Here is a 19,488-nt window from a genome sequence, read left to right on the forward strand (position 1 = left end):
TATTTGTTTCAGAGGTACAGATCTGAGATTCAACAGTCTTGCACAATTCACAGCGCTTACCAGAGCACATACCCTCCCCAGTGTCTATCACCCAGTCACCCCATCCCTCCCACCCCACCCCCCACTCCAGCAACCCTCAGTTTGTTTCCTGCAATTAAGAATTCCTCATATCAGTGAGATCATATGATACATGTCTTTCAAAATAATATATATATTTATAACCACAATAAAAATGTCTAATTTTATATATCCCAGTGGTTGGTTCTGTTTCTGCGGAGAATACCAATATACTCTGTATCTGCCAGGAATGCAGTGGGTACATGTGTGTGCCTCTAAGGGTAACAGAGTACCCACCATATGCCAGGGAAGACCCTAGAACGAGGAAGACAACAGCAAACAAAACAAGCACTTCTGTGAAGGGAACAAGTCATGCCCTCATGGATTAATAGACTCCAGTCAGAGAGAAAGAACATATAAAATAATTACAAATATAAATATTAAATGAAATCACTGATAAGTGCTAGGAAAGAGCTGTACATGATGCTATATATAACAGGAATTTGGCCTTTTCTGAGATGTTAGTGAGGAATTAACAATCGAGCTGAGATCTGAAGGATGAGGAGTTAATGGGTATGTGTGAAGTGGATATGACCTAGAGAGGGGAGAAACATGCCCAGCAAAACCTTGGTCAGAGAGCTAGTACAAGAAACTGAAAAAGGCTATGTGGCGGGAGCACCGTGGGCTGAGATACAGCCCCTGGAAAGGGAGTGAGTGCCTATCCATCTGCATCTGCACCAGGCTTAGCTCTTTTCCTCCAGATCACTGAGAATGGGTTTCAGAACCCCCTGGGGTTTCCTGATTGCTTTTAGGGAATGCTCACCTTTTCCAGCACCTTGAGACATAACTTGGAAGAATTTAGACCCCAAGAAAGTACTAGAACTATTCCACTTAAGATAGTCAACAAATATTGGGGCATCTGGGTGGCTCAGTCAGTTAAAACGCCTGACTTCTGCTTAAGTCATGATCTCAGGGTCCTGGGATCCAACCCTGTGTTGGGCTCCCTGCTAAGTAGGGAGTCTGCTTCTCCCTCTGCCTCTGCCCTCCCCGACTGGTGCTCGTGCGCTCTCTTTCTCACTCTCTCCCTCTCATAAATAAATAAAATCTTTTTTTAAAAAAAGATAGCAAACATTAAGTACCTGGAATGAGCAAGGCACTGTGCAAGTGCTGCAAGAAATACCAAGGTGAGACAATTGTTAATCTCAAGGCATCTACAATCTGGTGTACTCTAGCCATGGGGAATAAGCAACACAGGGATAATTATAAAACAAAGCACACTGCTGCTTCTGAAGAAATCTAGGACTCTTCTCACATTTGGAGTTAGAAGAACCTGGCTCAAGAAAATGTGGGTCAAGGCACTCAACAAGTACCTTCCTTGGGTGGAGTGCCCTGTCAGTGAAATCACTGCTTTTCCTGCCCCCCTGGTTTGGAGATACTTGGCATGGAGAAGAGGGAGCTGGGTATATGCTATTATATATGCTGATACATTTATATCAGCAGGCACTTGCCACTGCCCACAGATCCCTCCGGCAAATGCTGCCCTCTTTTCTATAACATGTGAATCAATCGACCAAAACAGAGACCTTGCACTTCATTTCACCCAGATAGCAATGGATATTTAAAAAAAAAAATTAGTAGAAGGAAAGAGGAGAGCTCTAAAGAGTATGCTTTTCCCAGGACCACAAATGCCCCTGATATGACCCAGAGAGAGGTTTCACAGGGTGACCTTCAACCGGGCAATTATCCAGTCACTGGAAAGCCAATCTACAATGACTAGAGGCATACTTTCAGAGTCCATCAGCACTTCAGTAAAATAGAAAATGAAAAAAAGTTTAAATACTCGTGTGTTATCTTTTGACCCAATAATTCCAGGCCTGATTATTTGTCCTAAGAAAAAAAAATTTTTTTAAATGTATGTGCTTAGGGCTATTTGTTCCAGGAAAGAAAACAAAAGGAAGCAATCTAACAATTGGAAAATAGTAAAATAAATCAGCACATATCAACTCAACAGATTCATGAGTACATGAGCTTTGATGCCTTTTTTGCTCTTACTGGTGGATACCGGCATTTTGGGATGCTGAGCCTTCATTCCCACTTCCCAAGAGCATCCTGATTTTCACCTGGGTAATTATTTTCCCACATAGCATGGAGTTTTGGTAAAATTCATGTGCCTGCCTCACACTAGGGAATCCAAAGAGATCCCTGGAGATTCCTTCTGCTAATCCTTCCTCTCAGACCTGCCATTGCCAGGGGCGGGGCACATGCCCTAAGCTCAGCCAACCAGGCTCTTTTTCCCAGGACTTTGATTCTGAAGCATAGTAAAGCACTGACAGAAGAAACAAAGTTCATCTGTTTCAGCCAAGAGTGTCAAAAGAGATCTGCTGCCTGGCAGTCTATCCAGCTTCCTGTTCTAAGGCTGGCATGCCAAGCTGTTGTCCTTTCACAATTTTCGCCTGGATATGTCATTTTGAAATAAAGTTTTACTATAAATAATTGCATTGAAGAGATTGTTGTTTGTTTGTTTGTTTGTTTAATTTTTTATGTAGGCTCCACACCCAGCACAGAGCCCAATGCAGGGCTTGAACTCACAACCCTGAGATCAAGACCTGTGCCAAAATCAAGAGTAACACGCTTAACGGACTAAGACACGCACCCCAATATTGAAGAGATTTTTAAAATTAAGCCAAGATGGGTTCCTGGACCTTCACCGCATATTTGATCTCCTGTCATGGTCTCATTTAGTAGTGCATGAGACACAAGTGCAGTGAGCAGAGTTCTTACTTTGACAAGTAGGAAATCTGAAAGGTGACCAAGGATAACCTCTCTCTCTTTTTTTGACCTTTCCAGAAGCAATGTAACCAACACACTTTCAAGAAGGGCACTTACCAGTCTAATGAAGCTCCCTGGGATATGATCCGGTAGGGACAGTTACAGTTACAGTTACTCCTTCCAGCAGTTTACACTGCTACTCTTGCTGGCCCTTTGATATATCAGCCAATTTTAGAACGGCCCATGCAGTAACCTACAAGATGAATGAAGTTGCCAGGTCATCAGGTCAACATGATTCATAAAAACTTTCAGGTTAAGTATAATATACAAAAGAAAATGAGGGCTTACAAGAGCTACCCCAGAGCATATAGAGAGAAGTCTGAGCTCCATGGCTGTAGTTACATAACTAAATACTTTACTGTTTGGTAACTTTTTTTTTATACACACACACTCACACACACCAAAAAAAACTTTTGCAGGAATGAGCTAAGAGAGAGTGTATGTCTAATGAAAAATTAAGTCCCATTTCTCAAAAAAGTTGCTAATGAACATGTCAAGTGTTTGTCAATATTTATCATCCTCCACGGGGCATGAACAGTGACACATGAAAACCAGAGGGTCCAATGCCACTAAAACATTCAGCATCTACTTCAAAAGTTAGAATTTATTAAGAAAACTGGGCCCAAAGACGGCAATTTAACATGTTAGCCACAACAGAGTGTTTACATATTACTCTCTGCGACATGTGACTTTTCACTTAGATCAAATTGCTACTCTTCTAAATTAATTGTTTTCACTTATTCCAAGATTTCTTGTGGCATTACATAGAGTGAAACATTAATGTGTGGGCTTCACGAATAGGAAAAAAATGCAAATAGTTAAACAAAGCCAACTTTGTATCAGTAAGGATACAAAGGAAGATGCAGAACTTCTAGTGCTCCTCTCTCTCTTAGGTAACACGGGAGGAATGTACTTGTCACCCTCCACCATGTTATTAGTTGTAACCAAGTTCTTAGAAGTGGCACGTGCCATTTCCAGGCTGAAGCATTTGATTTTGCCTCAAGGCTCTACAGCACTTTCTTGCCCTGCCTCAGTAACCACGCAAACTATGAAGCGATTATACGACTGGGTCTCCATTAGCTTGAACCTCTGAAAGGCTGAGAAACAAGTATATGTGCTGACTGGCATAGAATATGTAAGTTGAGTGAGTAGTAAACTCTTGTTGTGTAAGCCACAAGATTTTGGAGTTGTGACCATGGTACAGCCTGTCCTATTTCTTTTTTTTTTTTTTTTTAAGATTTTATTTATTTATTCATGGGAGACAGAGAGAGAGAGAGAGAGAGGCAGAAGGAGAAGCAGGTTCCCAAGGAGCAGGGAGCCCGATGCAGGACTCGATCCCAGGACCCTGAGATCATGACCTGAGTCGAAGGCAGACGCTTAACCATCTGAGCCACCCAGGCACCCTGTCCTATTTCTAATAGAGAAGAATTCTAAGATAGTAGGAAGGGGGAAGAGTATTGCTGACGGGATTGAAAAATATACAGCAAAACAATGGCAATATTTTTAAATATTTTTTTAAAGATTTCATTTATTTGTCAGAGAAAGAGAGAGAGAGACTGAGCAAGCAGGGTGAGCGGCAGGCAGAGGAAGAGGTAGGCTTCCTGCTGCACAAGGAGCCCAAAGTGGGACTCGATCCCAAGACCCAGGGATCATGACCTGAGCCGAAGGCAGATGCTTAACTGGCTGAGCCATCCAGGCATCCCTTTAATATTTATTTTTAAATTTTTGTTTAATGGGTACAGAGTTTCTGTCTGGGATGATGAAAAATTTCTGGAAGTAGTAATGATGGTTGTGCATTATGAATATACTTAATGCTACTGAACTGTATACTTAAAAGTAGTCAAGATGGTAAATTATATGTTGTGTATATTTTACCACAATAAAAAAATCACCAATATAAAGTTTTTCTACCAAAATCTTCCAGTAATTATAAGGGTTGGAAAAACAGTCATTCATGTATTGTTTTTGAAAATATAAATAGGTACTTCTTTCTGGAGGACATTTTGGTGGTGCTTATTAAAAGGCCTTTGAAATATAATGCCATTTAAAAAAAGAAGAATATGATGCCATGGATTCATCTATCCCCCTTCTGGGAATTTGACCTAAAATTTAAAAAATAGTAATTTATAAAGTTTTTTGTTAAATGATCTTAACCATAGCATGGTTTTTAAAAGCCAAAAATGTGAAATAGTCTAAACTTGACCATGGTGGATTGGTTAAGCAATTTAAGGTATAGTCATACAATTGAGAACTACATAGCTATCTAAAATTATAGTAGAGAAGTATATTTAATGAGAAATATTAAAGAAATGCTCCAATATAATGTTAAATGAAAAAGATACAAAGACTAGGTCTTAAGTTGAGTAATAAGTTCTTAGATGTAACATTAGTTTGAGAGCATTGGTTCTTAATCTATGCTGTTTCTAAAATTATTTTCTAAGATTGTTAACTGTGGTTACATGATTACAACTACAAGTTCTCTAAATATCTCAGGATACAATTTATCTGGGCATAAAAACAAACTCATTAAAATAACTCCATTAACTAAATTGTTTCTTAACTTCCTTGCATTTATGTTCCCTCCTACCATTACTCTTACCCTTTTCATTTGAAAGTAGTTATTGAGAGAAGAATGGAGAAAAAGAGACTTTGGTTAGTTCTGCTTTCTCTGTTATCTTTTAAACATTACATCATCTTTTCCCAGTGTCTTTATGTTTTTGTTCTTGCTATGAACATGACCTTAAAAGGGCCCTCCCTACCAACCGCCTCCTCCTTTTTTTAAAATATTTTTCACATCTCTGAATTAATTCTGGATTCTGCTTTTCCTGGTATTGTTATTCAAGGGTCATGCTGCTCTCTAGTATTTAGATAAATGTACACATCTTTCCATCATTTCATATTTTGGGCTCAGTAAAGGAATACCTCTGAAGTCACCTTGGTGTTTTAGGATATCTCTTTTATTCTTCTCTATTGGGAATATTTAAGACAATAATCTTCAACCTGAGTTATAAGAACCCTCAAAAGTATGTGAATACTTTTTAAGAAACATTGTTGGCAGGGAACATTTTATTTCCAGATCCTTGACTTCTATTTGTCCTTTTTCCTGAAACTGAACTATCTGAAAAAGCATTTTGCAAGTTCTCCTACCCACCTCCCCTTTCACAGTGACACTTCTCTCAAGGAAGAGAAGGTAGAAAAGCATACTGCAAGTTCATTCATCTGCAACCTTGTCCCAAGATGTAAAAAGCTCCAGGGCACCAAGGGGACAATTTGAAATATTTTTTCTGGAAGCCTTCTGTAATGATTAACCCATCGTAATGAATTTGTCTTTCCCTGTCTTATGCACATTTCTGCTAAAGGTCAGGTATAGCCTTAGAAATCATCCCACTGGGATATTCTGAATATGGTATAGAGTGAGATGGTAGGAGTGATGACAATTTCCCTTTATTAACTTGCCTCTCCTATCCTTAAATATGATTAAAGAATACATGATTCTTGAAGAAGAGACTCATGAAAACAAATAAACACAAGATCTTTAAGAAACATTGAACCCTAAAAATGGCTCTCCTTATCTCCTTTTTGAAAATTACCTTTTTTCTTTTTTCAGTCTCTCCTCAATATTCTTTTTTTTAAGATTTATTTATTTATTTGAGAGAGAGAGGGAGAGGGAGAGAAAGCATGTGCACTCATGTGCAAGTGTGAGCAGTGGCAGAAGGAGAGAATCTTCAAGCAGACTTTCCGCTGAGTGCAGAGCCAGACGTGGAGCTTGATCTCACAACCCTGAGATCATAATCTGAGATCATGACCTGAGCCAAAACCAAGAGCGGGAAACTCAACTAACTGAGCCACCCAGGCACCCCCTCAATATTCTTTTCTAGAATGTGTTGTCAGCTGAAAAGAAAAGCACCTTTGAACAGATTAGTCATGCTGATTCATTAAAGTATAACTGGAATGCCTAACTACTAAGATTTTTGAGACATGATGGATCAAGCCTATGCAGAAAAAGTTTATGTGCTATATTTCAAAACAAGTCTACATTATTCAAAAAGGGAGTTAAGACTTATTCCATCAGTTCATATCATGAAATAGTTATTGATAACTAAATGAATCTTTCTGTGCCTCAGATTCCTTCTCTGTAAAATGGGGTTATCATACCCCTTCATTGAGTTGCTTTGGAGACTAAATGAGTCAACCTATAATCTATGCAAAGCACATAGAAGAGTGCCTGGTGCCTAGGAAGTGCTCTTCAGGTAAGAACACCCACCTCCCCAGTCTTGACTCTTCTTCTCTTTGTCTGTACTCACTCTCTTGGTGATCTCACCCAGTCTCCTGGCTTCAAATATTATGTATATGCCAAGGATTCCCACATTTATACTTCCAATACCTGTTCACTCCCAAACTGCAGACTCATATATTTAATAGCTTACTGGACATCTCTACTTGGGTACCTAATAAATATCTCACTCTCACTCTCTCCTAGCCGAACTCTGTTCCTCCCTCTCCTGCAACCTGCTCCACCTACAGCATTTTTTCCCCTGCTACTTGAGGTCAGTGCCATCCTTCCAAATGCTCAGGTCTCCAAAACTTGAAGTAAATCTTCACTCCTTTCTTTCTCTCCTACTCCATATCCAATCTGTCTTCCTGAAAAAAATCTATCCAGAATCTGACCACAATTCACTACCTCCACTCCTGCCTCCTGCTGCAAGCTACTCTGATCCATCTCCTGGATTACTACTATGGACTCCTAACTAGGTTTCTTGTATGTATATATACATTCAAGCACATAAATATTTATTTTTTTAGAAGACTGTAGGGGCGCCTGGGTGGCTCAGTCGTTAAGCATCTGCCTTCGGCTCAGGTCATGAACCCAGGGTCCTGGGATCGAGCCCCACATCGGGCTCACTGCTCAGCAGAAAGCCTGCTTAATATTATTACCTGCTCTCCCACTCCCCCTGCTTGAGTTCCCTCTCTCGCTGTGTCTCTCTCTGTCAAATAAATAAATAAAATCTTTAAAAAAAAAGACTGTAAAAATATACATCAAACTGTTAGCAGTGGCTATCTTAAGGTAGTGATCATTTAAAATATTTGCCTTTTGATCCAATAGTATTACTTTTGGGAATTTATCTATAGGAAACAACAATTAGAATGCGCCAAAGGTTTAAGTTCAAGGATTCTAGTTACAATATTTACCATAGGTAAGAATCAGAAATAGCCTAAGTGTCGGGGCGCCTGGGTGGCTCAGTCGTTAAGCGTCTGCCTTCGGCTCAGGTCATGATCCCAGAGTCCTGGAGCAGAGCCCCGCATCGGGCTCTCTGCTCCACGGGAAGCCTGCTTCTCCCTCTCCCACTCCCCCTGCTTGTGTTCCCTCTCTCGCTGTGTCTCTCTCTGTCAAATAAATAAAATCTAAAAAAAAAAAAAAGAAATAGCCTAAGTGTCTAACAATAAGAAAGTAGTTTAATAAATTATGTTATAGCTAGATGATGGATTATCTTATATGATTGAAAATATTTTTTCAAAAAAAGTAATAACATGCCATTAGTGGAAAAAAATAGGAAATTGCAAGTATACTATGAGATTAACTTTGCAAAGGGAAAGACTATATGAAGAGAGGAAAAGGCAGGAAGGATATATACTAAAATACTAACAGCAGTCACCACATAAGGAAACACACATACGTAGCCATGACCTTGAGCTGAACAGTTGTGAAAAAGCCACTGCTTCTCCATTAGCAAATCTGCTTGGAATTCACAAACTCAGAACAAATGTGCAAATTCTAATCAACACTTCCTGCAGTGTTCTGCGGTGTCTGCTTAGGCAACCATCTCTTTTATAGGCTGCAAATGCACTCATAGAAATATCACATGAATAAAAAGATATTTTAACTCTGAATTTGTTGTAACAGAAATGATTCTTATACAGCATACTTAGCAAATAGAAGAAAAAAAAAATCCCCTAATGCTTTTAGGAATTTAGGCCTTTTAAGTCTTTGCCAGATTAGGAATGGGTTAACCTATTTTTTGCAATGACTGATAATAGTTTCCCAAGAGCCTCTTATCAGTTTTTAACCTGTTAGAAAAAACAGTTTCAAGAGCAAGAAATAAGTTGCTTCGGCATGCTCAGTGACTAATAACCAGTTTTTAACTCATAGTTTCTCTTGGTTTTTAAAGGTTGAGTTTAAAGTTAGTTCTCAGAATTTTGTTTCATGTGTTTCTTGTTACTTACAGAATGAAGTGATCAAAGGAAGAAAAGAAATTCTAAATTCACAACTGTCTCCTATTCCGGCCTCAGTCACTATCTTTACCAGAGAGAACATTAATATGATTAAGAAGGCTAAGAAGCCTTCTCTTGATTCTTTACTTAACTAAAGCATAAATACCATTAGAACTACCAACATATTTTCACTGAAAAGTAAAACAAATCAACAAACAAAAAGCAGAATGCAAAGCTCCAAAGCAACAGAATGAAGCACAAAGGCTATCCAAATGACCTGAAAACCAAGCCTGAAGACTTTTTTCATGAATCGAGTAATCAAATTCAACCACAAAAGGTCTCAGGTTTGTAATAAAATAGACTAACTTCAGCACATTTCTTTTTTTTATCACTTAGACATAAGGCTGCCCTTAAAAAAACTACATATTTAATAATGAGAACATGAAATTTTACAGGACTTCGTTGCAAAACTAGAAGTGTATTAGAATACTGCCACTTTGCTCTTTTGGAACATAAAACACAAGTTACCAGTGATAGGCCGCAGGAAAGATGGGAAGATCTGTTATGTGCTTATGAGAGCTTAAGACTTTATTTATTTATTTTTTTTTCCTCAGACTATTTTGATATTCTTTGAGAGCAAGCTGAAATTCTCTTGTTTTCTGGAGAGAGAGAGAGAGAGAAAGGCAAAATTTACTAAGGTAAAACATGAGCTTCTTACCAGTATCAAAACAAGGAAATCAACTCTAGGTTGACTTGGAATGAGTGTGTACAATAAGATAAGAAAGCCCATTTTGGTCATCTCCATAGGCAGGCTGAGTCTGTACACTGAGAACGTCTACCAAATTTAAAATGTGAATGTTAATGACATCTAAATTTAAAAACCTCTACAAGGTGTGAACCCTTGTTGTTTTCTTAGTGACAGTTAATATTATTTTTCTTATTTTTAAATTCTTTTTTTTTAACTGAAGTATAGTTGACACACAATGTTACATAAGTTGCAGGTGTACAATATATTGATTCCACACCCCTATATGCTACGCTTACCGTGAGTGCAGCTACCATCTGGCACCATACAAGGATATTACAATATCACTGAGACTATATCCCCTATCCTGTACTTTTGATCCCCATGACTTAGTCATTCCATAACTGGAAACCTATACCTCCAAATCCCCCTCACCCATTTTGCCTATCCTCCTACTCTTCTCCCATTTGGCAACACTCAGTTTGTCTCTGTATTTATGTGTCTGTTTCTGCTTTGCTTGTTCATTTGTTTTGTTTTTTAGATTCCACATATAATGAAATCACATGGTATTTCTCTTTATCTGACTTATTTTACTTAGCATCATACCCTCTAGATCCATCCGTGTTGTTGTGAATGGCAAGATTTCACACTTTTTTTTAGATTTACTTATTTATTTTTGAGAGAGAGAGAGCATGTGCATGCATGAGGGGGAGGGGCAGAGAAACTCAAGCAGACTCTACACTGAGCGCAGAGCCCAACATAGGGCTTGATCTCATGACCCTGAGATCATGACCTGAGCTGAAACCAAGAGTCAGATGCTCAACCAACTGCACCACTCAAGCACCCCAAGATTTCAGTCTTTTTTATGACTGAGTAATATTCCGTTGTGTGTATATACTGCCTCTTCTTTATCCGTTCAACTACTGATGGACACTTGGGTTGCTTCTGTATCTTGGCTATTGTAAATAATGCTGCAATAAACATAGGGATGTATATGTCTTCTCAAATTAGTGTTTGTTTCTTCGGGTAAGTACCCAGTAGTGGAATTACTGGATCATATGGTATTTCTGTTTTTAATATTTGAGCAACCTCCATACTGTTTTCTACAGTGGTTTCACCAGTTTACATTCCCACCAACAGTGCATGAGAGTTCCCTTTTCTCCACATCCTCATCAACACTGTTATTTTTTCTCTTTTTGATACTAACCATTGTGACAGGTGTAAGGTGATATCTCACTGGGGATTTTTACTGTCTTTATCTAATGATTACTGATGTTGAGCATCTTTTCATGTACCTAGTAGCCATCTATATGTCTTCTTTGGAAAAAATCTATTCAGGTCCTCAGCCCATTTTTTTTAAGATTCTATTTATTTATTTGAGACAGAGAGAGAGAGCACATGAGCAGGGGGAAGGGGCAGAAGGAGAGGGGGAAGCAGACTCCCTGCTGAGCAGGGAGCCCAACACGAGGCTCAATCCTAAGACCCTGAGATCATGACCTGAGCCAAAGGCAGACACTTAACTGACTGAGCCACCCAGCTGCCCCACTCTGCGCATTTTTTAATTAGATTGATTTTGGGGTTTTTTTGTTTTGTTTTGTTTTGTTTTGGTGAAGAGCTATAGAAGCTCTTTGTATATTTTGGATATTAACCCCTTATTGGCGATATCATTTGTGAATATCTTCTGTCATTCAGTAGGTTGCCTTTTCATTTTGTTGATGGTTTCCTTACTCTGCAAAAGCTTTTTATTTTGGTGTAGTCCTGATAGCTTTTTGTTGTTGTTGTTTTTGTTTTTGCTTTTGTTTCCCTTGCCTAAGGAGACATATCTAGAAGAATGTTGCTAAGGCTAATGTCAAAGAAATTACTATCTATGTTTTCTTCTAGGAGTTGTATGGCTTCAGATCACACATTTAGGTATTTAATCCATTCTGAGTCTATTTTGTGTATAAGAAAGTGGTCCAGGGGCACCTGGGTAGCTCAGTTGTTAAGCATCTGCCTTCAGCTCAGGTCATGATCCCAGGACCCTGGGATCGAGCCCCGCATCGGGCTCCCTGCTCGGCAGGAAGCCTGCTTCTCCCTCTTCCACTCCCCTTGCTTGTGTTCCTGCTCTCGCTGTCTCTCTGTCAAATAAATAAAATCTTCAAAAAAAAAAAAAAGTGGTCCAGTTTCATCCTTTTGCATGTAGCTGTCCAGTTTTCTCAGCACTGTTCATTGAAGAGACTGTCTTTTCCTCCATATTGTATTCTTGCCTCCTTTGACATAGATTAATTGACCATATAAGCATGGGTTTATTTCTAGGATTTCTATTCTGTTCTGTTGATCTATGGGTCTGCTTGTGTGCCAGTACCGCACCATTTTGATTATTATAGTTCTGCAGTGTATCTCGAAATCTGGGATTGTGATACCTCCAGCTTTGTTTCTTTCTCAAGATTGCTTTGGCTATGCAGAGCAAGATTCAAAGCTTTGGTCTTTTGTGGTTCCATACAAATTTTAGGATTCTTCGTTCTAGTTCTGTAAAAAATGCTGTTGGTATTTGATTAAGGACTGCACTGAATCTGTAGATGGCTTATGGAATATGGACATTTTAACAATATACTTATTATAATCCACGAGCATGGCATGTCTTTCCATTTGTTTATGTCATCTTCAATTTCTTTCTTCAATATACAGTGTTATTTAATTTCCGGTGTAAAATATAGTGATTGAGCAATTCCATACATTACCCAGTGCTCATCACAAGTGGAGTCCTTAACCCCCATCACCTATTCCAGCCATCCCCCACCCACCTCCCCTCTGGTAACCATCAGTTTGTTCTCAACAGTGTAGAGTATGTTTCTTGGCTTCTCTCTCTCCCTCTCTTTTTCCCCCCTTTGCCTATTTGTTTTGTTTCTTAAATTCCACATATGACTCAAATCATATGGTATTTGTCTTTCTCTGACTGACTTATTTCACTTAGTATTATATCCTTTAGGTCCATCCATGTTGTTGCAAATGGCAAGATTTCATTTTTTGTGGCTAAATAATATTCCATTGTACATATAGTCCATATCTTCTTTATCCACTCATCCACTGATGAACACTTGGGCTACTTCCATAAATTGGCTATTGTAAATAATGCTGCTATAAACATAGGGGTGCATGTATCCCTTTTAATGAGTGTTTTTGTATTCTTTGGGTAAATACCAAGTAGCATGATTAGTGGATCATAGGGTTGTTCTATTTTTTTAACTTTTTGAGGAACCTCCACACTGTCTTCCACAGTGGCTATACCAGTTTGCATTCCCACCAACAGTGCAAGAGGGTTCCTTTTTCTCCATATCCTTGTCAACACTTGTTGTTTCTTGTGGTTTTCTTTTTAGCCATTCTGACAGGTGTGAGGTGATATTTCATTATATTTTTGATTTGCATTTCCCTGATGATCAGTGATGTTGAGCATCTTTGCATGTGTCTGTTGGCCATCTGGTTGTCTTCTTTGGAGAAACCTCTGTTCATTTCTTCTGCCCATTTTTAAATTGGATTATTTGTTTTTTGGGTGTTGAGTTTTGTAAGTTCTTTGTATATTCTGGATATTAACCCTTTATCAGATATGTCATATGTAAATATCTTCTCCCATTCTGTAAGTTGTCTTTAGTTTTGTTGATTGTTTCCTTCATTGTACAAAAGCTTTTTATTTTGATGTAGTCTCAATAGTTTATTCTTGCTTTTATTTCCCTTTCCTCAGAAGATATATCCAGAAAAATATTGCGACAACCAATGTCAGAGACTTGACTGCCTATGCCCTCTTCTAGGATTTTTATGGTTTCAGGTCACATATTTAGGTCTTTAACACTTTTCTTTTTTTAGTAGGATCCATGCCCAGTGTGGAGCCCAACACAGGGCATGGGGCTTGAACTCACAACCCTGAGATCAAGACCTGACTTGAAACCAAGAGTCAGACATAGGTGCCCCGCTCTTTAACACATTTTGAATATATTTTTGTGTATGGTGTAAGAAAGTGGTCCAGTTTCATTCTTTTGCATGTAATTTACCAATGTTCTCAACATCATTTGTTGAAGAGACTGTCTTTTCCGACTGGATATTCTTTCCTGCTTTGTCAAAGATTAATTGACCATATAATTATGGGTTTATTTCGGGGTTTTCTATTCTGTTCCATTGGTCTATGTGTCTTTTTTGTGTCAGTACCATACTGTTTTGATTACTACAGCTTTGTAATATAACTTGAAGTCTGGAATTGTGATGCCTCCAGCTTTGCTTTTCTTTTTCAAAATTGCTTTGGTAATTTGGGGTCTTTTGTGGTTCCATATAAATTTTAGGATTTAAAAAAAATAAATAATTAAACTCAATTAATTATACATTTGTGACTCTGGTCATCTCTGGGGTGAAAACCCGCATCCTCACCCCCAATCCCAGCTACATGCATGCCATCTGACACCATGGTCCAGCTGTCAGTGAAGGGGGGGAAGGTGGATGCAGGGCTGGCCTGAGAATTTTCACCAGTCTGCCCCCATCTTTTCAGGGTAGGGAGCTCAGACTGTGGTTGTACTTGCACTGTTTCAGGGCCTCATTGAAGCCTTCAAACAGGGACAGGTCACTCTGACTGCTGGAGCAGGTCAAGAACTGCTTGATCTCATAGGTGCAGGACCCCATCTGCAGGGGCAGGGGAGCAGAGTGGGTGGAGACCTCCTGAGTGGCAGGCTGGATAGGCTCTGAGCTCACCCCACTGAAGGCTCTGGTCAGGGCACTACCCACAGTGTGTCCCACAGCCCATTCCATGGCCACCCCAGTGACCATGTACCCCATCAGGGTTTTTTCCAGTTTTTTTCCTGTAATTGATTTCTAGTTCCATGTCATTGTGGTTGGAAAAGATGCTTGATATGATTTCAGTCTTTTTAAGTTGATTAAGACTTGTTTTGTGGCCCAACATGTCATCTATCCTGGAGAACGTTCCATGTGCATTTGAAAAAAATGTGTATTCTGTTGTTGTTGTTGTTTTTTTTAATGGAATGTTCTGTGTATTACTGGTAAGTCCATCTGGTCTAAGGTGTTGTTCAAAGATACCATTTCCTTATTTGATTTTCTGCCTGGATGATCTATCCATTGATGTAATGGGTTGTTAAAGTCCCCTACTATTATTGTATTAATGTCAGTTTCTCCCTTTATGTCTGTTAATATTTGTATTATGTATTTAGGTGCTCCAATGCTGGGTACATAGATATTTACAAGTGTTATATCTTGTACTCTTGTTGAATTGATCCCCTTACCATTATGTAATGCCTTTTGGTCTCTTGTTAGTCTTTGTTTTGAGGTCTAATTTGAGTGACAGTTAATTTTAAAACTACGGACAGATTCTAGCTGAAGTATCTCATCCATTGAAAACCAGCAAAACAACCTATCTTCAGCCTCCTCTATATAGTTAGGGGCCACTTCAGTGATATTTCCGATCACAGAGAAGTAAAAGGAGCACTTGTTTGCCAATAGTCATCAAAGCCACACAAATAATAAAACCCGAACAAACTAAACAGCTGATATTTGGCATCTAAGTACCTTCTGCAAATTTAAAGGGCTTAAGCAAAGAGGGTATAAATATTCATTACTGTATTGAGGATAAATTTCCTGCATTCTTTAGGTCTTAATTATTGCACTTAGTTCCTAAGCCTCTTTTCATTTAGGAGACTTAAACTTGACCTTCTATGGAAACTTTGCAATTTACAGATTTAAACTCAGTCAGTCCAGGAGTTTGCCCTTCTCTCTCCTTTTCTGGGGATTTGGATGTTGTACTAACCTCAGAGTCACCTGGCCCAGGATCTGCTGGTATAGGCAGTTACCTCTAGCTTTTGGTTGTCAGCTCCTTTCCCTCTTCCCCATGTCTGCATCCATCTCTGCTAACCTCATCCTGACCACAAGGCCCCTCCACTCAAGCCACTTATGTGCTGCTTTGGGGAGCTCAGTATCCTGGAGCGTGGATAGGCATGTCTCAGTCACTCTGCATCAGCTGTGTGGTGAGCAGGGGCCCTCTCAAAGAGGCCCGCTGGAAGCAAGTTGAAGATCCTCTTTGCTTTAAAGTCCTTTCCTGTCCTCTCAGCTGACTCAGAAGAATGAATGGGGGGTACAATCCTTTCTTAGGCACCTACCAGCATTTAAATTACAGTAACATGCCCTCAGATTCTCTTCTCCTTCCAGCAGGTTGAACGTTTATTTTCTTCTGGTAGACAACTTCACACCTGGTAACTCTTTGGCTTATGGTGTAAACAATCTGCCCTGAGTTCTCCAACCTCTAACTGATTTAAAAAAAAAAAAAAAAATCCCATGCTTCCTCTTGAGAAACCTTCAGTTACAATAAAAAACCTACTGTTTTTGGTTAAGCGACTGCCTTCGGCTCAGGTCATGATCCTGGAATCCCGGGATCGAGTCCCGCGTCGGGCTCCCTGCTCAGCGGGGAGTCTGCTTCTCCCTCTGACCCTCCTCCCTCTCATGCTCTCTGTCTCTCATTCTCTCTCTCTCAAATAAATAAATAAAATCTTTAAAAAAAAAAAAAAAAACCTACTGTTTTAGCTTTGGTTTTAAAATTCCATTCAGATTTTCTCTGGAGAAAGTTCTGTAGAAATTGACTGTATAATGTCAGAGAAAAATAAGTCACTCACTCAAAAACTAAACACCACCACCACTACCAACAACAAAAACCCCCATTCAGAAACTTAGTTGTCTTGGTTGTTCTTAGCTATGTTTACCCTCATCCTGGAGCCATGAATGCTATTGATTCAGTGGGTGAAGGGGGAGGACTAGTGGTGGGGGAGGAGAACCAAAAAGCCTGTGAAAAAGAGAAACATCTCCAAAGCGTGTCCCACCAAATCCATCAGGAAGTGTGTTTCTTAGTAAATATGTGGTACATGGTAATCAGGGTAATTGGGGGTGATACAAGCCCTCTAGTGGGCACTTGAAAATGCTCAGGACATTTTCAGTTGTCACAGTGACTTGGAATTCACTGGCATTTGGTGGGTGGAGGGCAGGGATGGTGAACAGTCTGCAAAATGCAGGACAGTTCATATAAAATGTCAATAGCTCCCTGCTGGCAAATACCAAAGACATTCTTCTCTGTTGGGGCTTTTTCAGTCCCTGGCCCAATCCATGTTACTATCCAGTACAGCTCCAAGGCCCTCCTTTTAGGGATCAGGCCCCCCTTGCTTACTTCTCAGAGCCTGAATTTTTTCCTCTTGACAGTTCCACTGGGCTCGCCTGACTCCCCATGCAGTCTTTGCATGTCTCCAGCCTGAGCTGTTTGGGGGAGGAGCAGGGTACTCGACCAAGAAATATTACTTAAGTGTCTTATCCTTTAACTCCAGGTTTCTCTTCTGTCCTAAAGTAGCCATGAAGTAGTTTAAGGATTTGACTCGGACCTGCTTGGCCCCTTTTCAAAGCAGAAATACACAACATCTTTCTTGCCTCCTATTATTGTTCCTATCATTTCTATATGCAAGAAAAATGTGAAAGATCCTGTATTTTAGTCCTGTCACGCACTCTAAGACTTTGGGCTAGTCATTGAGCCACCCAGGCAGCTAAATTTCATCATTTGCAAAAATGAAGGAATTGGGCTAGATGATCTCTGAAGGTATTTAAGCTCTGTGCTTCTGTGAAAAAAAATGGCATTTATTCTGATTCTGGTGCATTTCACATTTCTTCCTTCAAATACATCCTTTAGTCTTTTTGCTCATAATTTAGTAGTCAATGGGATCTTTATGAAAGGAAATTATAATAACGAAACTAGATTTTCATGCCATTTTGTGGCACATGTTGGTTAATTATTGAGCTACAGGTAGTAAAAAGAAATACATCCTAAATTATTATTCTGTTTTGTATAAAAAATTAATCTTGTTTTATTAATACATTTAGAAAATATTTGTTAAGCCCCTATTGTGTGCCAGGCACTGTTCTAGGTAGAACAGTGTTGAAAATATAAAGTGAACAAAAGAAACTCACTACTTTTATACTGCTCACATTCTAGATCATCAGTTCTCAAAGTGTGGTCTTCAGATCCCCCAAAAATACCTCAGAAGGTCCAAGAGGTCAAAAACATTCTCTTAATAATACAATTGCATTATTTGACTTCCCCAGTGTGTTCACATTTGCACTGATCATATGAAAACAATGGTGGGTTAAATTGCAAGTGCCTTAGCATGAATCAAGGCAATAGTACCAAATTACCTAGTTACTATAGCCTCCACCATCACACATTTGCAGGGGGGGAGAAAAGCCAGTTTTATTTAAGAAGTCTTTAATGAAGCAGTAAAAATTACTAACTTTTATATTAAATTTCATCCCTTGAATACACATCCTTTTAATAGTCTGGGTGACAAACAGAAAATATATATAAAGCACTTCTGCTGCATTCAGAGGTATAATGGTTGTCTTAAGAAAAGGCAATGCTGAACTAGCCACTTTTTAAAGATTTTTTTTATTTATTTGAGAGAGAGAAAGAGAGTGGGAGCACAAGCAGTGGGAATGGCAGGCAGAGGGAGAGGGAGAAGCAGGTTCTCCACTGAGCAGAGAGTCTGGGCCTCAATCCCAGAACCCTGGGATCATGACCTGAGCCAAAGGCAAATGCTTAACTGACTGAGCCACACAGGTGCCCCTGAACTAGCCACTTTTTAAAATGAAACCCCATCTTTATTTGAAAGAACAACTTAAAGACAAACTATGGTTATTTAGAACTGAAAATGTGGCAGACATTTTTCTGAAAATGAGCCAAGTAAGCTTGCAACTTCTATGAAAATAATTTACGATATTTGTTACCAATGAAAAAATTCAACTTTCAGGCAAAGATTAGAATTTTGGGAAATTTGTATCCACCACTATTAGACTGACAAGCTTCCCAAAACATAGAGATTTTCTGATGAGATTGGTGGTATATTAACAATGTGACTTTTTTTTAATAATGTATGACAGAATGTGCCAACATTAGGAGGATCTACATAACTCAGTGAACTACTTTCCAAATGACTAAAGCATGATGTTACAAAATCATGCCTGGGTTAAAGATCGATTAAAGGGTAAGATAAACCACTAAATATATACCATATTGTAACTAGCCTTTAAGAAACTATTACTTATTGGGCACTGGGTGGCTCAGTCAGTTAAGCATTTGACTCTTGATTTCAGCTCAGGTCATGATCTCAGGGTTGTGGGATTGAACCTCACATAGGGCTCCACACTCAGCAGAGAGTGCTTCTTCCTCTCCCTCTGCTCCTCCCCCCCTCCTGCGCATGCATGTGCTCTCTCTCTCAAATAAATAAAATCTTAAAAAAAAAGAAACTATTACTGTTGACTATTGTAGCAAAGAAAAATATCTTCAATTACCCAAAAATGTTATTAAAATGCTCTTCACTTTTACAACAACATATCTATGTCAGGCTGGATTTTCTTTATAAACTTCAGCTAAAACAACATGTGGCATTGATAGAATGGGAAGCAGATATGAGGATCCAGCTATCTTTTATTAAGTTAGATATTAAAGAGACTTGAAAATGTAAAACAATGCCACTCTTCTCACTACATTTTTTGTGTTTTGGAAATATAATATTTTTTTATAAAAATGTTATGTATGATAATATGTAATGAATGTATCACTGTTGTTTCAAATAAATAAATATTTTAAA

At 38.9% G+C, this 19,488-nt stretch overlaps 1 long non-coding RNA gene across 4 annotated transcripts in view; it reads right to left on the reverse strand.

Moving 5' to 3' along the window:
- Nucleotides 1–19,488, reverse strand: part of LOC115942532 (uncharacterized) — a 42,474-nt gene that overhangs the window by 3,388 nt on the left and 19,598 nt on the right. For 3 of the 4 annotated variants that reach the window (XR_014142820.1, XR_014142822.1, XR_014142821.1), the window contains exon 3: nt 2,944–3,079. This is a non-coding gene — a long non-coding RNA (uncharacterized LOC115942532). Of the gene's footprint in view, nt 1–2,943; nt 3,080–9,624; nt 9,756–19,488 lie in introns of all 4 variants that reach the window. The other variant, XR_014142823.1, reaches the window with a different exon arrangement.

This window comes from Leptonychotes weddellii, chromosome 2 (genome assembly GCF_054177405.1).
Source record: "Leptonychotes weddellii isolate Sample4059 chromosome 2, ASM5417740v2, whole genome shotgun sequence".
NCBI lineage: Eukaryota > Metazoa > Chordata > Mammalia > Carnivora > Phocidae > Leptonychotes > Leptonychotes weddellii.